Below are 20,264 nucleotides of genomic sequence, written 5' to 3'. Positions count from 1 at the left end.
CTCCATTCAAATACCTTAGACCCACGATATTTCGTACATGGGGGGTTTACATTCAAGGTCCACCACATGTCCAACCTATTATCCTTACTAGCATGAGTTGTTTGGTCTCAAGATTCACCACTTTTTCACTCTATGTCATTATATTAAGAAGTTTTGGGTTTTAAGATCGACCACTTGTACAACCTATAAGGATATATCTTAAATGGTATTCTTTCTCACCACTTGGAATGACCATGATATGTTTTACATGGGGGTTTGGTTCCAAGGTCCACCACTTCTCCAAGCTAACTCTATTGAAACATAGAGAGAAGCAAAGGTCCACCACTTGTCCAAGCTAGGCTCCATTGAAACATGGAGAGAAGGATGATCCACCATTTGTCAAAGATAGGCTTTATTGAAACATGAAGAGAAGCAAGGTGCACCATGTCTCCAGGATGCTAGGATCCATTGAAATATCTTAAACCCACAATATTTTGTACATGTGGGGTTTATATTCAAGGTCCACCACTTGTCCAACCTATTATCCCTAGTAGCATGAGTGGTTTGGTCTCAAGATTCACCACTTTTCCACTCTATGGCATTATAGTAAGAAGAGTCTGGGTGTTAAGGTCCACCACTTGTCCAACCTATAAGGGTATATCGTAATGGGTATTCTTTCTCACCACTTGAAATGACGATGATATGTTTTACATGAGGGTTTGGTTCAAAGGTCCACCATTTATCCGAACTAACTCTATTCTTATCATACAGAGAAGCAAAGGTCCACCACTTGTCCAAGCTAGGCTCCATTGAAATATGGAGAAAAGGATGCTCCACCATTTATCGAAGCTAACTCTATTAAAACATGGGGGGTTTACATTCAAGGTCCACCACTTGTCCAACCTATAACGCTATATCTTAAAGGTTATTCTTTCTCACCACTTGGAGTGACCATGATAGGTTTTACATGGGGGTTTGGTTCCAAGGTCCACCACTTGTCCAAACTAACTCTATTCAAACATAGAGAGAAGCAAAGGTCCACCACTTGTCCAAGGTAGGGTCCATTGAAACATGGAGAGAAGGATGCTCCACCTTTTGTCCAAGTTAGGATCCATAGAAACATGAAGAGAAGCAAGCTGCACCATATCGCCAAGATGCTAGGCTCCATTGAAATACCTTAAACCCATGATATTTCGTACATGGGGGGTTTACATTCAAGTTCCACCACTTGTCTAACCAATTATCTCTAGTAGCATGAGTGGGTTAGTCTCAAGATTCACCACTTTTTCACCCTATGTCATTATATTAGGAATATTTGGGTGTTAAGGTCCACCACTTGTCCAACCTATAAGTCTATATCTTAAAGGTTATTCTTTCCCACCACTTGGAGTGACCATGATAGGTTTTACATGGGGGTTTGGTTCGAAGGTCCACCACTTGTCCAACCTAACTCTATTAAAACATAGAGAGAAGCAAAGGTCCACCACTTGTCCAAGCTAGGGGTCCATTGAAACATGGAGAGAAGTATGCTCCACCATTTGGCCAAGATAGGCTCCATTGAAACATGAAGATAAGCAAGGTGCACCATGTCTTCAAGATGCTAGGCTCCATTGAAATACCTTAAACCCACGATATTGCGTACATGGGGGGTTTACATTCAAGGTCCACCACTTGTCCAACCTATTATTGCTAGTAGCATGAGTGCTTTGGTCTCAAGACTCACCACATTTCCACTCTGTGTCATTATATTAAGAAGATGTGGGTGTTAAGGTCCACCACTTGTCCAACCTAGAAGGTTATATCTTAAAGGTTATTCCTTCTCACCAATTGGAGTGACCATGATAGGTTTTACATGGGGGTTTGGTTCCAAGGTCCACCACTTGTCCAAGCTAACTCTATTGAAACATAGACAGAAGAAAAGGTCCACCACTTGTCCAAGCTAGGGTCAATTGAAACATGGAGAGAAGGATGCTCCACCATTTGTCCAAGATAGGCTCCATTGAAACATAAAGAGAAGCAAGTTGCACCATGTCTCCTAGATGCTAGGCTCCATTGAAATACCTTAAACCCACGATATTTCGTACATGGGGGGTTTACATTCAACGTCCACCACTTCTCCAACCTATTATCCTTATTAGCATGAGTAGTTTGGTCTCAAGATTCACCACTTTTCCACTCTATGTCATTATATTCAGAAGATCTGGGTGTTAAGGTCGACCACTTGTCCAACCTATAAGGCTATATCTAAAAGGGTATTCTTTTTCACCACTTGGAATGAACATGATATGTTTTACATGGGGGTTTGCCTTGAAGCTCCACCACTTGTCCAAGCTAACTGTATTAAAATATAGAGAGAGGAAAATGTCCACCAGTTGTCCAACCTATGTCCATTGAAACATGGAGAGAAGGATGCTCCACCATTTGTCGAATCTAACTCTATTGAAACATGGGGGGTTTACATTCAAGGTCCACCACTTGTCCAACCTATTATCTCTAGTAACATGAGTGGTTTGGTCTCAATATTCACCACTTTTCTAGTCGATGTCATTATATTAAGAAGATCTGGTTGTTAAGGTCCACCACTTGTCCAACCTATAAGGCTATATCTTAAAGGGTATTCTTTCTCGCCAGTTGGAATGACCATGATAGGTTTTACATGGGGGTTTGGTTTCAAGGTCCACCACTTGTCCAAGCTTACTTTATGGAAACATAGAGAGAAGCAAATGTCCACCACTTGTCCAAGCTAGGTCCATTGAAACAATGAGAGAAGGATGCTCCACCATTTGTCGAAGCTAACTCTATTGACACATGGGGGGTTTACATTCAAGGTCCACCACTTGTCCAACCTATTATCGCTAGTAGCATGAGTGGTTTGCTCTCAAGATTCACCACTTTTCTAGTCAATGTCATTATATTAAGAAAATCTGGTTATTAAGGTCCACCACTTGTCCAACCTATAAGGCTATATCTTAAAGGGTATTATTTCTTGCCAATTGGAGTGACCATAAGAGGTTTTAAATGGGGGTTTGGTTCCAAGGTCCACCACTGGTCCAAGCTAACTCTATTGAAATATAGAGAGAAGCAAAGGTGCAACACTTCTCCAAGTTAGGCTCCATTGAAACATGGAGAGAAGGATGCTCCACCATTTGTCCAAGATAGGCTCCATTGAAACATAAAGAGAAGCAATATGCACCATGTCTCCAAGATGCTAGGCTCCATTGAATACCATTAACGCATGATATTTGTTATATGGGGATTTTACATTCAAGGTCCACCACTTGTCCAACCTATTATCACTAGTAGCATAAGTGGTTTGGTCTCAAGATTCACCAATTTTCTACTCGATGTCATTATATTAAGAAGATGTGGGTGTTAAGGTCCACCACTTGTCCAACCTATAAGGCTATATCTTAAAGGGTATTCTTTCTCGCCAGTTGGAGTGACCATGATAGGTTTTACATGGGGGGTTTTTTCGAAGGTCCACCACTTGTCCAACCTAACTCTATTAAAACATAGAGAGAAGCAAAGGTCCACCACTTGTCCAAGCTAGAGGTCCATTGAAACATGGAGAGAAGTATGATCCACCATTTGTCCAAGATAGGCTCCATTGAAACATGAAGAGAACCAAGCTGCACCATGTCTCCAAGATGCTAGGGTCCATTGAAATACCTTAAACCCATAATATTTCGTACATGGGGGGTTTACATTCAAGGTCCACCACTTGTCCAACCTATTATCGCTAGTAGCATGAGTGGTTTGGTCTCAAGATTCACCACTTTTCCACTCACTGTCATTATATTAAGAAAATCTCGTTGTTAAGGTCCACCACTTGTCCAACCTATAAGGCTATATCTTAAAGGGTATTCTTTCTTGCCAATTGGAGTGACCATGCGAGATTTTACATGGGGATTTGGTTCCAAGGTCCACCACTTTTGCAAGCTAACTCTATTGAAACATAGAGAGAAGCAAAGGTACAACCATTGTCCAAGCTAGGTTCCATTGAAACATGGAGAGAAGGATGATGCACCATTTGTCCAACATAGGATCCATTGAAACATGAATAGAAGCAAGCTGCACCATGTCTCCAAGATGCTAGGCTCCATTGAAATACCCTAAACCCACGATATTGCGTACATGGGGGGTTTACATTGAAGGTCCACCACTTGTCCAACCTATTATCGCTAGTAGCATGAGTGGTTTGGTCTCAAGATTCACCAATTTTCTACTCGATGTCATTATATTAAGAAAACATGGGTGTTAAGGTCCACCACTTGTCCAACCTATAAGGCTATATCTTAAAGGGTATTCTTTCTCGCCAGTTGGAGTGCCCATGATAGATTTTACATGGGGGTTTGGCTCAAAGGTCCACCACTTGTCCAAGCTAGGGTTGCATTGAAACATAGAGAGAAGTATGCTCCACCATTTGTCCAAGATAGGCTCCATTGAAACATGAAGACAAGCAAGTTGCACCATGTCTCCAAGATGCTAGGCTCCATTGAAATACCTTAAACCCACGATATTTCGTACATGGGGGGTTTACATTCAAAGTCCGCCACATGTCTAACCAATTATCGCTAGTAGAATGAGTGCTTTGGTCTCAAGACTCACCACATTTCCACTCTATGTCATTATATTAAGAAGATCTGGGTGTTAAGGTCTACCACTTGTCTAACCTATAAGGCTATATCTTAAAGGTTATTCTTTCTCACCACTTGGAGTGACTATGATAGGTTTTACATGGGGCTTTGGTTCCAAGGTCCACCACTTGTCCAAGCTAACTCTATTGAAACATAGAGAGAAGAAAAGGTCCACCACTTGTCCAAGCTAGGGTCCATTGAAACATGGAGAGAAGGATGCTCCACCATTTGTCGAAGATAGGCTCCATTGAAACATAAAGAGAAGGAAGTTGCACCATGTCTCATAGATGCTAGGCTCCATTGAAATACCTTAAACCCACGATATTTTGTACATGGGGGGTTTACATTCAAGGTCCACCACTTCTCCACCTTATTATCCTTATTAGCATGAGTAGTTTGGTCTCAATATTCTCCACATTTCCACTCTATGTCATTATATTAAGAAGATCTGGGTGTTAAGGTCCACCACTTGTCCAACCTATCAGGCTATATCTTAAAGGTTATTCTTTCTCACCACTTGGAGTGACCATGATAGGTTTTACATGGGGTTTTGGTTCCAAGGTCCACCACTTGTCCAAGCTAACTCTATTGAAACATAGAGAGAAGAAAAGGTCCACCACTTATCCAAGCTAGGGTCCATTGAAACATGGAGAGAAGGATGCTCCACCATTATCTAGCTCCATTGAAACATGAAGAGAACCAAGCTGCATCATGTCTCCAACATGCTAGGCTCCATTGAAATAACGTAAACCCACGATATTTTGTACATGTGGGGTTTACATTCAAGGTCCACCACTTGTCCAACATATTATCGCTAGTAGCATCAATGGTTTGGTTTCAAGATTCACCACTTTTCCACTCTATGTCATTATATTAAGAAGATCTGGTTGTTAAGGTCCACCACTTGTCCAACCTATAAGGCTATATCTTAAAGGGTATTATTTCTTGCCAATTGGAGTGACCATGATAGGTTTTGCATGGGGGTTTGGTGCCAAGGTCCACCGCTTGTCCATGCTCGGGCTCGGTCCATTGAAAATTGGAGAGAGGGATGCTCCACCATTTATCGAAGCTAACTCTATTGAAACATGGGGGGTTTACATTCAAGGTCCACCACTTGTCCAACCTATTATCGCTAGTAGCATGAGCGGTTTGGTCTCAAGATTCACCACTTTTCCACTCTATGTCATCATATTAAGAAGATATGGGTGTTAAGGTCCACCACTTGTCCAACATATAAGGCTATATCTTAAAGGGTATTCTTTCTCGCCACTTGGAGTGACCATGAGAGGTTTTACTTGCGGGTTTGGTTCCAAGGTCCACCACTTGTCCAAGCTATCTCTATTGAAACATAGAGAGAAGCAAAGTTCCACCACTTGTCCAAGCTACGGTCCATTGAAACATGGAGAGAAGGATGCTCCACCATTTGTCCAAGATAGGCTTCATTGAAACATGAAGAGAAGCAAGCTGCATCATGTCTCCAAGATGCTAGGCTCCATTCAAATACCTTAAACCCACAATATTTCATACATGGGGGGTTTACATTCAAGGTCCACCACTTGTCCAACCTATTATTGCTAGTAGCATGAGTGGTTTGGTTTCAAGATTCACCACTTTTCCACTCTATGTCATTATATTAAGAAGATCTGGGTGTTAAGGTCCACCACTTGTCCAACCTATAAGGCTATATCTTAAAGCTTATTCTTTCTCAACACTTGGAGTGACCATGAGAGGTTTTATATGGGGGTTTGGTTCCAAGGTCCACCACTTGTCCAAGCTAAATCTATTGAAACATAGAGAGAAGCAAAGATCCACCACTTGTCCAAGCTAGGGTCCATTGAAACATGGAGAGAAGGATCCTCCACCATTTATCCAACATAGGCTCCATTGAAAAATGAAGAGAAGCAGGCTACACCATGTCTCCTAGATGCTAGGCCCAATTGAAATACCTTAAACCCACGATATTTCGTACATGGTGGGTTTACATTCAAGGTCCACCACTTCTTCAACCTATTATCCTTAGTAGCATGAGTAGTTTGGTCTCAAGATTCATCACGTTTTCACTCTATGTCATTATAGTAAGAAGATATGGGTGTTAAGGTCCACAACTTGTCCAATATATAAGGCTATATCTTAAAGGGTATTCTTTCTCGGCACTTGGAGTGACCATGATAGGTTTTACATGGGGGTTTGGTTCCAAGGTCCACCACTTGTCCAAGCTAACTCTATTAAAACATAGAGAGAATCAAAGGTGCACCACTTGTCCAAGCTAGGGTCCATTGAAACATGGAGAGAAGGATGATCCGCCATTTGTCCAAGATAGGCTCCATTGAAACACGAATAGCAGCAAGGTGCACCGTGTCTCCAAGATGCTAGGCTCCATTGAAATACCTTAAACCCACGATATTTCGTACATGGGGGGTTTACATTGAAGGTCCACCACTTGTCCAACCTATTATCACTAGTAGCATGAGTGGTTTGGTCTCAAGATTCGCCACTTTTCCACTCTCTGCCATTATATTAAGAATATCTGGGTGTTCAGGTCCACCAACCTATAAGGCTATATCTTAAACGTTATTCTTTCTAACCACTTGGAGTTACCATGATCAGTTTTACATGGGGGTTTCGTTCCAAGGTCCACCACTTGTCCAAGGTAGCTCTATTGAAAGATAATGAAAACCAAAGGTCCACCACTTGTCCAAGCTAGGGTCCATTGAAACATGGAGAGAAGGATGCTCCACCATTTGTCCAAGATAGGCTCCATTGAAACATGAAGAGAAGCAAGATGCACCATGTCTCCAAGATGCTAGGCTCCATTGAAATATCTAAAACCCACGATATTTGCTACATCAGGGGTTTACATGCAAGGTCCACCACTTGTACAACCTATTATCACTAGTAGCATGAGTGGTTTGGTCTCAAGATTAACCACTTTTTCACTCTATGTCATTATATTAAGGAGATATGGGTGTTAAGGTCGACCACTTGTCCGGGTATTCTTTCTCACCAGTTGGAATGACCAAGCTAACTCTATTGAAACATAGAGAGAAGCAAAGGTCCAACACTTGTCCAAGCTAGGTCCATTGAAACATGGATAGAAAAAATGCTTCACCATTTGTCGAAGCTAACACTATTGAAACATAGAGAGAAGCAAAGGTCCACCACTTGTCCAAGCTATGTCCATTGAAACATGGATAGAAGGATGCTTCACCATTTGTCGAAGCTAACTCTATTGTCCAAGCTAACTCTGTGGAAACATAGAGAGAACGTAACGTCCACCACTTGTCGAAGCTAGGTCTATTCAAACATGGATAGAAGGATGCTTTACCATTTGTCGAAGCTAACTCTATTGAAACCACCACTTATCCAAACTATTATTCTAAGTAGCATGAGTAGTTTGGTCTCAAGATTCACCACTTTTTCACTCTATGTCATTATAGTTAAAAGATATGGGTGTTAAGGTCGACCACTTGTCCAACCTATAAGGCTATATCTAAAAGGGTATTCTTTCTCCCCACTTGGAATGACCATGATATGTTTTACATGGAGGTTTGGTTCCAAGGCCCACCACTTGTCCAAGCTAACTCTATTGAAACATAGAGAGAAGCAAAGGTCCACCACTTGTCCAAGCTAGGTCCATTGAAACATGGATAAAAAGATGCTTCACCATTTGTCGAAGCTAACTCTATTGAAACATAGAGAGAAGCAAAGGTCCACCACTTGTCCAAGCTAGGTCCATTGAAACATGGATAGAAGGATGCTTCATCATTTGTCAAAGCTAATTTTATTGTCCAAGCTAACTCTATGGAAACATAGAGAGAAGCAAAGGTCCACCACTTGTCCAAGCTAGGTCCATTGAAACATGGATAGAAGGATGCTTCAGCATTGGTCGAAGCTAACTCTATTGAAACCACCACTTCTCCAACCTATTATCCTTAGTAGCATGAGTAGTTTGGTATTAAGATTCATCACTGTTTCACTCTAAGTCATTATAGTAAGAAGATATGGGTGTTAAGGTCCACCACTTGTCCAACCTATAAGGCTATATCTGAAAGGGTATTCTTTCTCACCACTTGAAATGACAATGATAAATTTTACATGGAGGTTTGGTTACAAGGTCCACCACTTGTCCAAGATAACTTTATTGAAACATAGAGAGAAGCAAAGGTCCACCACTTTGTCCAAGCTAGGTCCATTGAAACATGGATAGAAGGATGCTTCACCATTTGTCGAAGCTAACTCTATTGAAACATGGGGGGTTTACATTCAAGGTCCACCACTTGTCCAACCTATTATCGCTAGTAGCATGAGTGGTTTGGTCTCAAGATTCACCACTTGTTAAGTTCCACCACTTGTCCAACCTATAAGGCTATATCTTAAAGGGTATTCTTTCTCGCCACTTGGAGTGACCATGAGAGGTTTTACATAGGGGTTTGGTTCCAAGGTCCACCACTTGTCCAAGCTTACTCTATTGAAACATAGAGAGAAGAAAAGGTCCACCACTTGTCCAAGCTAGGGTCCATTGAAACATGGAGAGAAGGATGCTCCACCATTTGTCCAACATAGGCTCCATTGAAAAATGAAGAAAAGCAAGCTGCACCATGTCTCCAAGATGCTAGGATCCATTCAAATACCTTAAACCCACGATATTCGTACATGGGGTTTACATTCAAGGTCCACCACTTGTCCAACCTATTACAGCTTATAGCATGAGTGGTTTGGTCTCAAGATTCGCCACTTTTCCACTCTATGTCATTATATTAAGAAGATCTCGGTGTTAAGGTCCACCACTTGTCCAACCTATAAAGCTATATCTTAAAGGTTATTCTTTCTCAACACTTGGAGTGACCATGATAGGTTTTATATGGGGGTTTGGTTCCAAGGTCCACCACTTGTCCAAGCTAACTCTATTGAAACATAGAGAGAAGCAAAGTTCCACCACTTGTCCAAGCTAGGTTCCATTGAAACGTGGAGAGGAGGATGCTCCACCATTTGTCCAAGATAGGCTCCATTGAAACATGAAGAGAAGCAAGCTGCACCATGTCTCCTAGATGGTACGCTCCATTGAAATACCTTAAACCCACTTATTTCGTACATGGGGGGTTTACATTCAAGGTCCACCACTTCTCCAACCTATTATCCTTAGTAGCATAAGTAGTTTGGTCTCAAGATTCAACACTTTTACACTCTATGTCATTATATTAGTAAGATCTTGGTGTTAAGGTCCACCACTTGTCCAACCAATAAGGCTATATCTAAAAGTGTATTCTGTCTCACCACTTGGAATGACCATGATATGTTTTACATGGGGGTTTTATTCCAAGGTCCACCACTTGTCCAAGCTACATCTATTGAAACATAAAGAGAAGCAAAGGTCCACCACTTGTCCAAGCTAGGTCCATTGAAACATGGATAGAAGGATGCTTCACCATTTGTCGAAGCTAACTCTATTGCAACATGAGGGGTTTACATTCAAGGTCCACCACTTGTCCAACCTACTATCGCTAGTAGCATGAGTGGTTTGGTCTCAAGATTCACCACTTTTCCACTCTATGTCATCATATTAAGAAGATATGGGTGTTAAGGTCCACCACTTGTCCAACCTATAAGGCTATATCTTAAAGGGTATTCTTTCTTGCTACTTGGAGTGACCATGATATGTTTTACATGGAGGTTTGGTTCCAAGGCCCACCACTTATCCAAGCTAACTCTATTGAAACATAGAGAGAAGCAAAGGTCCACCACTTGTCCAAGCTAGGTCCATTGAAACATGGATAAAAAGATGCTTCACCATTTGTCGAAGCTAACTCTATTGAAACATAGAGAGAAGCAAAGGTCCACCACTTGTCCAAGCTAGGTCCATTGAAACATGGATAGAAGGATGCTTCACCATTTGTCAAAGCTAACTTTATTGTCCAAGCTAACTCTATGGAAACATAGAGAGAAGCAAAGGTCCACCACTTGTCCAAGCTAGGTCCATTGAAACATGGATAGAAGGATGCTTCAGCATTGGTCGAAGCTAACTCTATTGAAACCACCACTTCTCCAACCTATTATCCTTAGTAGCATGAGTAGTTTGGTATTAAGATTCATCACTGTTTCACTCTAAGTCATTATAGTAAGAAGATATGGGTGTTAAGGTCCACCACTTTTCCAACCTATAAGGCTATATCTGAAAGGGTATTTTTTCTCACCACTTGAAATGACAATGATAAGTTTTACATGGAGGTTTGCTTACAAGGTCCACCACTTGTCCAAGCTAACTCTATTGAAACATAGAGAGAAGCAAAGGTCCACCACTTTGTCCAAGCTAGGTCCATTGAAACATGGATAGAAGGATGCTTCACCATTTGTCGAAGCTAACTCTATTGAAACATGGGGGGTTTACATTCAAGGGTCCACCACTTTGTCCAAGCTAGGTCCATTGAAACATGGATAGAAGGATGCTTCACCATTTGTCGAAGCTAACTCTATTGAAACATGGGGGGTTTACATTCAAGCTCCACCACTTTTCCAACCTATTATCGCTAGTAGCATGAGTGGTTTGGTCTCAAGATTCACCAATTGTTAAGTTCCACCACTTGTCCAACCTATAAGGCTATATCTTAAAGGGTATTCTTTCTCGCCACTTGGAGTGACCATGAGAGGTTTTACATAGGGGTTTGGTTCCAAGGTCCACCACTTGTCCAAGCTAACTCTATTGAAACATAGAGAGAAGCAAAGGTCCACCACTTGTCCAAGCTAAAGTCCATTGAAACATGGAGAGAAGGATGCTCCACCATTTGTCGAAGATACGCTCCATTGAAATATGAAGAGAAGCAAGCTCCACCATGTCTCCAAGATGCTAGGCTCCATTCAAATACCTTAAACCCACTATATTCGTACATGGGGTTTTACAGTCAAGGTCCACCACTTGTCCAACCTATTATCACTTGTAGCATGAGTGGTTTGGTCTCAAGATTCACCACGTTTCCACTTTATGTCATTATATTAAGAAGATCTCGGTGTTAAGGTCCACCACTTGTCCAACCTATAAGGCTTTATCTTAAAGGTTATTCTTTCTCAACACTTGGAGTAACCATGATAGGTTTTATATGGGGGTTTGGTTCCAAGGTCCACCACTTGTCCAAGCTAACTCTATTGAAACATAGAGAGAAGCAAAGGTCCACCACTTGTCAAAGCTAGGTTCCATTGAAACATGGAGAGAAGGATGCTCCACTATTTGTCCAAGATATGTTCCATTGAAACATGAAGAGAAGCAAGCTGCACCATGTCTCTTAGATCCTACGCTCCATTGAAATACCTTAAACCCATGATATTTCATACATGGGGGGTTTATATTCAAGGTCCACCACTTCTCCAACCCATTATCCTTAGTAGCATGAGTAGTTTGGTCTCAAGATTCACCAATTTTTCACTCTATGTCATTATAGTAAGAAGATATGGGTGTTAACGTCCACCACTTGTCCAACCTATAAGGCTATATCTAAAAGGGCATTCTTTCTTACCACTTGGAATGACCATGATATGTTTTACATGGGGGTTTTATTTCAAGGTCCACCACTTGTCCAAGCTAAATCTATTGAAACATATAGAGAAGCAAAGGTCCACCACTTGTCCAAGCTAGGTCCATTGAAACATGGATAGAAGGATGCTTCACCATTTGTTGAAGCTAACTCTATTGCAACATGGGGGGTTTACATTCAAGGTCCACCACTTGTCCAACCTATTATCACTAGTAGCATGAGTGGTTTGGTCTCAAGATTCACCACTTTTCCACTCTATGTCATTATATTAAGAAGATATGGGTGTTAAGGTCCACCACTTGTCCAACCTATAACACTATATTTTAAAGGGTATTTTTTCTCGCCACTTGGAGTGACCATGATAGGTTTTACATGGGGGTTTGGTTCCAAGGTCCACCACTTGTCCAAGCTAAGTCTATTGAAACATAGAGAGAAGCGAATGTCCACCACTTGTCCAAGCTAGGGTCCATTGAAACATGGAGAGAAGGATGCTCCACCATTTGTCCAAGATAGGCTCCATTGAAACATGAAGAGAAGCTAGCTGCACCATGTCTCCAAGATTCCAAGCTCCATTGAAATACCTTAAACCCACGATATTTCGTACATGGGGGGTTTACATTCTAGGTCCACCACTTGTCCAACCTATTATCGCTAGTAGCATGAGTGGTTTGGTCTCAAGATTCACCACTTTTCCACTCTATGTGATTATATCAAGAAGATCTGGGTGTTAAGGTCCACCACTTGTCCAACCTATAAGGCTATATCTTAAAGGGTATTCTTTCTCGCCACTTGGAGTGACCATGATAGGTTTTATATGGGGGTTTGGTTTCAAGGTCCACCACTTGTCCAAGCTCAGTCTATTGAAACATAGAGAGAAGCAAAGGTCCACCACTTGTCCAAGCTAGGGTCCATTGAAACATGGAGGGAAGGATACTCCACCATTTGTCCAAGATAGGCTCCATTGAAACATGAAGATAAGCAAGCTGCACCATGTGTCCAAGATGCTAGGCTCCATAGAAATACCTTAAACCCACGATATTTTGTACATGTGGGGTTTACATTCAAGGTCCACCACTTGTCCAACCTATTATCGGTAGTAGCATGAGTGTTTTGGTCTCAAGATTCATCACTTTTCCAGTCTATGTCATTATAGTAAGAAGATTTGGGTGTTAAGGTCCACCACGTGTCCAACCTATAAGGCTATATCTTAAATGATTTTTTTTCTCACCACTTGGAATGTGCATGATATGTTTTACATGGTGTTTTGTTCCAAGGTCTAGTAGCATGGATGCTTTGGCTTTAAGGTCCACCACTTGTCCAACCTATACTCTCTTATGTAAGGGAGATCGTGCTATAAATTGAAAACCTTCCCGCCTAAATTTAAAATTCAAAATCTTATCGCCTAAATTTAAAATATCCCTCCCAAATTTTAAATATCCCACCTAAATTTTAAACTATCACGCGCAAATTTTAAAATTCAAACTTTTTCATAAAATTTAAATTTTACCGCTTAAATTTAAAATATTCCACGCGAAATTGATTTTAAATTCAAGTTTACCATAAAAAGATGTGATTATCCCACCTAAATTCAAATATGCAAACCTTAAATCATTATATTGTACATAAATTCAAACAAATTCAAATTAACAAGCCTAAACTGATATTAGTTTTCATAAATATGAATTTATCACACCTAAATTATGTCACAATGTTACAGAGAGTGGTTAGAGAATTTGAACAAGGTCCACTACTTGTCCAACCTAGATACCAAGAAGGATTGAGTGTACAAGGTATTGTTTGGAGGTCCTTATAGTCCACTGGTCTCAAGGTCCACCACTTGTGGTAAGGGTCACCAAAAAGTGTATATATTCATCCAAAGAAATACACGTATTTTTTGTCTACATGTCCTAGTTTTAGCCATTTATGTCCATTAGGTGTATCACTAAACAACACTACTTTTGTTGAGAAACCGAAGTTACAATCATATCTACAAATGGATTAGAGGAAAATCAGCTCAGCATACATCCAGAACTCGCTACAAGAATCGACTTTAACAGATCGCGCAAGTAATTCTTCCATTCCAGTTTACTAGTATTACAATGTGTTAGTTATCTGTTATATTTATGTATGTATATATACTATGTGTGCATATCGTAATTAAGTGTAATTGTGTATCTACATTATGTATGAGTATTACAATGAAACAACACAAATATACATACATACACATAGATAACATAGACGCACACATACATGAGCATGTATTTTCAAGAGAGAGATAGCAAGATACAAAGATAGATAGATAGATAGAGAGAGAGAGAGAGAAATGCCTGTTTTCTAGAGAGAGAAAAGAGAGAAAGATAACAGATTTCACTGTGTTTTTGTATGTGGAAGAGAGGAAGACGATGTATGGGATTATGTGCATGTATTTTCAAGAGAGAGACAACAAGATAACAGATTTCACTGTGGTTATGTATATGGAAGAGAGGAAGACGATGTGTGGAATATGTGCATGTATTTTCAAGAGAGAGACAGCAAGATAACAGATTTCACTGTGGTTATGTATGTCGAAGAGAGGAAGACAATGTGTGGGAATATGTGTATGTGTGCGGGAATACTTCTAAACTATATATGTCTGTCTTTTGACGAGAGAGTGTGTGTGCAAGAAAGAGTTACAGAGAACCATCTTCTCTATATGGAGAAAGACAAAGAGTGAGAGAGAGAGAGAGAGAGAGAGAAATACATGTTTTTCCTCTATTCGTGAGGTGTGCAATGTCTCCTGAGAAGAAGTTATGTCTGATGCTGCCCTTCTGGAAAGCGTTGCGTACTATGCTGTTTCTTTATCTTGTGTGTGAACTGTCAATCCTGCGCGCTCCACATGTGCGTTGTGTACGATGCCGGGTTTGCTCCTCTACGCGGGCGTATACTCCAACTGTGTGCGATCCACATGCGCTTTCTGTGTGTTTGCTGCTCGTCTGCTTTCTCTGTGTGCGTTGCTCGTACGCTCTCTCTGTGCCTAATCTTGATAGGGTTTATTAGAATGCCACGTAAGATACAAGTCCACGTTTTATCATAAGATTAAAAAAAACAAAAGCAGTATAAAACATTAACCAATTCACACGGCCAAAATTAAAGAAATCATGGTTGAAAAGATGCAAAATATGCATAACTCTATACTAGGAATTCACTTTTTTTTTTAAATCCATGGGCGTTGCCCCTAGTCCCACGGGGGTTGCCGCCCCTTGACCCCGCCCGGAACAATATCCCAAAATCAGCCTCCCAAGCCCCACCATCGAGAGTGCTATATTCCACATCCCCATCAAGAGCGTTACCTCCAAACCTCACGTGGAAGCGCTGCCTTGTCGGATGCACCCCATTGTGGCATTGCCCTAAGACCCCGCATCTGGAGTGCTAAATGGGAACATTCTTCATTAGTGAAATTTTGAACATAAATTATATTTAGCATATACTTAAATATAATACAAATATTTAAAATATTAACTATACTACTAATTTACTATAGCACTTCTAGATTATGTCCCATACTATATTTAAGGTGCCAAAGGTTTGGCCTTATGGTCCTAGATTTAGCCAAGTGGTCAACACATATAGGACCAAGTGCACATTGTGCCAAAAAACTTGGCCACCACTTCACTTGCCAAATTTTAAGCCACATAAGAGACAACAATTCTTTTTTGTCACATTTTGCCTCGTGCAAAACCTAGGCTTGTTTTCACATACTCAGGCACTTCAAGCCATAATAAATTTTCATTACTCTTCGGCAACCCTTTTGTTCAAGTCTTTGAAAAAATGTTGTTTAAGGCCACCCTAAACCATTTTTATTTAGGTGTCTAAAACTAGCTTTTTGGCAATTCGGGAAGAAATTGGTCAAAGTTTTATACTTACTTTTAACCACTTGACCAATTCAAATATTGGAAAGCAAGGTCTTATAATACTTTCCTTTGGACATCACACATTAAAACTAGGTCCCTCACTTGTCCAAGCTATGCTCTAATATAATAAAGAGCTTTTGGTTTCAAGATACACCACTTTACCAACCTTGATTCCATTAAAGAAGCTAGCTCTAGTTAGACATTTAATAGCAAGGTCTTGTAGTAGTTCACATTGAACATCTTCCATGACAGCTAGGTCCACCACTTGTCTAAGCTATGCTCTAATAGAGCAAGGAGGTTTTGGTTTCAAGATCCACCACTTGTCCAAACTTGATTTGGGAAGCAAGGTCCTATAATAGTTTTCTTTGGACATTCACCATTACAACTAAGTCCACCACTTGTCCAAGCTATGTTCTAATACACTAAGGAGGTTTTGGTTTCAAGGAGAACCACTTGTACGACTTTGTTTTTGGAAGTAAGGTCTGTACATAGTTCACCTTGGACCTTGGACATTGGATACTACAACTAAGCCCACCACTTGTCCAAGCTATCCTCTATATATAGCGAAAGGGTTTGGGTTTCAAGATTCACCACTTTTCCAACCTTGCTTCCATTAAAGAAAGGAGGGGCATTATAACTCGGTCCACCACTTGTCCAAGCTATGCTCTGATATAGAAAGGGGATTTTGGTTTCAAGAATCCACTACGCGTTCAACCTTGCAAGACTCAAGGGATACTTGGAAATTGTAAAGCATAGTCCTATAGTAGTTGATAGGTGGCAGTGGGTATTACAACTAGGTCCAACCTATGCTCTAGTATAGCAAAGAGGCTTTGGTTTCAAGGTCCACCACTTGTCCAACCTTGCTTCCATTAAATAAATGAGGGGCTACGTAAACATTGGCAAGCAAGGTAGCAAGGTCCTAAGGTATTTCACCTTGGATATTGGGCATTATAACTAGGTCCACCACTTGTCCAAGCTATGCTCTGATATAGAAAGGGGATTTTCGTTTCAAGATCCACCACATGTTCAACCTTGCAAGACTCAAGGGATACTTGGAAATTGGAAAGCATAGTCTTATAGTAGTTGATAGGTGGCAGTGGGTATTACAACTAGGTCCAACCTATGCTCTACTATAGCAAAGAGGCTTTGGTTTCAAGGTCCACCACTTGTCCAACCTTGCTTCTATTAAATAAATGAGGGGCTATGTAAACATTGGCAAGCAAGGTAGCAAGGTCCTAAGGTATTTCACCTTGGATATTGGGCATTATAACTAGGTCCACCACTTGTCCAAGCTATGCTCTGATATAGAAAGGGGATTTTAGTTTCAAGATCCACCACGTGTTCAACCTTGCAAGACTCAAGGGATACTTGGACATTGGAAAGCATAGTCCTATAGTAGTTGATAGGTGGCAGTGGGTATTACAACTAGGTCCAACCTATGCTCTAATATAGCAAAGAGGCTTTGGTTTCAAGGTCCACCACTTGTTCAACCTTGCTTCCATTAAATAAATGAGGTTCTACGTAAATATTGGCAAGCAAGGTAGCAAGGTCCTAAGGTATTTCACCTTGGATATTGGGCATTATAACTAGGTCCACCACTTGTCCAAGCTATGCTCTGATATAGAAAGGGGATTTTAGTTTCAAGATCCACCACATGTTCAACCTTGCAAAACTCAAGGGATACTTGGACATTGGAAAGCATAGTCCTATAGTAGTTCAGAGGTGGCAGTGGGTATTACAACTAGGTCCACCACTTGTCCAGCCTATGCTCTAATATAGCAAGGATGATTAGGTTTCAAGACCCACCATAATTTCCAACCTTGCTTCCATTAATATAGCAAGGAGGATTTGGTCTCAAGGTTCACCACTTGTCCAACCTATGCAAACCTTTTTCGTGTTGTAGCATGACTTTTTGTTTGAAGAGTATTTTTCTATAACTATGGATTTAACAATGTAATATTTTTCACTTACAGGATGGACTTCGAATCTGGGGAGAAAGTACATATGATACTTGACAATGAAATTGTTGGTATTGGTTGTGTGTGTAGAACAGATCCAGATTCCACTTGTGGTGGTACAAAGATAGGGCAAGGAAATGTCTCCATACTAGTGGAGGAATGCTTGAAGGATGTGGTCCTACCTTTTCCTACAATGGATACTTCATCTCTCCAAGGCTCATTATGGAGTGTTGTTCGATGGTCAAAGCTTCTTTTGCGATCTTTTATATTGAATGGAAACTTAATTGATCCACAGGAAATCTACAATGGTGATGAAGAACAGGATCATTCTGATCCTCTAGTTACGGATGTAATACCAATGACAAGCCCAGAATTTGAAGCAGTGATTCGAGAGTCTTGGAGAAATCAGAGGGTCCTTTTAAAAGATGACACAATGATGCAAACCATGAATGAAGGGACCATCTTATATGTATTTCCACATGATTATGTCAACTTTCAGGAACTTGGTCATGATTGTGTGGGTGTGAGTATTGAAAGAGCAAATGCAAGCATTGATGATGTGGTTGAAGTGGGTAGCATCACTTTGCTAAAGTGGCCCATCAAGCAGACAACAATGTTGAATGGGAGCCCATTACAACGCTTTGTTCTTGTTGATGGCATGCATGCTACATATGAGGATGTATCCAATGATGACAATGTTGGAAAAAAACTTGATGGGAGTAATGTTGTCCAATTGTCAAGGAAGAGACGATACACTTTCATGAACAGGACTCAAAAATCAAAAGCAGCACCAGCTTCCACTTTTTACCTTTCAAACAAATCAATTCAAAGGGTATCATGCATTGATTTTTGTGCACAAAAATGTTGCCAGTTTGCAGATCGTGATATGGTGACAAGGTTACGACAACAACTTTGGGGAGAGTCTCAAAAATCACGCACTAATTATGTTTATGATGTTCTTTCTATATGTTATCAGAAAGATGAGAAGTCACGATACCAATTCAAGCTAAATGGCTCTATTGTTTGTTGTAGAGCATGGTATGAGCTGCATGGAATACCAAAGACATCATTTTATCGATACAAGGAGAACTTTGAAAATGGTGTGCGCCAATATGTACATGGGAACACGTGTACATTGAGAAGGGGACTTCAACATACTAGTTTAGCAAGAGCACTACTAAATGAGTTTGTGGAAAACAACTCTGAGAAGATGCCACATAGAAGTAGAACACTGCTAGATGGCTCAAGAGAGACTCAATTGGTGATTCCATCAGCATCCAAACAAGTGGATATTTTATGTGAAATCAACACGACACTTGACCAAATGGGCTATGAGAAGAAGCTATCCCAATCTTCTTTTGGTAGAATTTGGAACAAAGAGTACCCACATGTCACTTTAACAAAGACGAGTTAGTTCTCTAAGTGCAATATTTGTAGCTCAATCAAGGCAAGGTTAGAAGCTAAACCTTCTCTTGAAGAGAGAGCTCTTCTCTTGAGGGAGAGAGAAGTTCACATGGCACAACAAAAGAGTTTCAGAAGCCTATATTATGCATGGCGCACATATTCAGAAACTCAACCACAAAAATATGTATGCATAATCCATGATAAGATGGATCAAAAGAAGACTGCCATTCCTAGATTACGCATTGTTCCTAAGGGTGTGGATTCAGGATATAATCTGCAGGTGGCATTGATTGGCATGATCACTCATGGACATGAAGAAGGTCATTACGGACACTTTGTCTTGAATGGTTTGTGGCCAGCTGATTCAAATCTTACAATTGGCTCGATTGCTAATTGTTTACATAACCTAGAGAGGATAGATAAGCATCCTCTTGGTGATCTAGTAACAAATGGACTTCCAAGGAGCAATATTTCACTACTACATGCTTTGAACTCAAGGGATGCTTTGGACTACCATAACTTGAGTGATGGAAAAGAGCCCATTATGCAGCCATCAGAAATTGTAGAAGAGGAATTGGGGTCAACATTTTGCAGGTTGCCAGAGAACTTGTTGCTACAATTGGATAATTGTGCAGGGGAAAACAAAAATCGATACTTATTTGCCTATTTGTCAATGCTTGTTGCAAGGGGTGTTTTCAAAACCATCCAGCTAGGATTTTTAATGGTTGGGCATACACATGAGGACATAGACGCCATGTTTAGTAGGTTTTCAAAGAAGTTGAGAGTTACACGAAACTATACTTTGCCACATTTGATGGATACATTACGAAACAGCTCATCTTCATCTCCAGATCCATTTTTTCTCACAAA

This window comes from Adiantum capillus-veneris, chromosome 14 (assembly GCF_014529385.1).
Source record: "Adiantum capillus-veneris isolate H3 chromosome 14, ASM1452938v2, whole genome shotgun sequence".
Lineage (NCBI taxonomy): Eukaryota > Viridiplantae > Streptophyta > Polypodiopsida > Polypodiales > Pteridaceae > Adiantum > Adiantum capillus-veneris.
Note: the sequence above shows the minus strand (reverse complement) of the source record.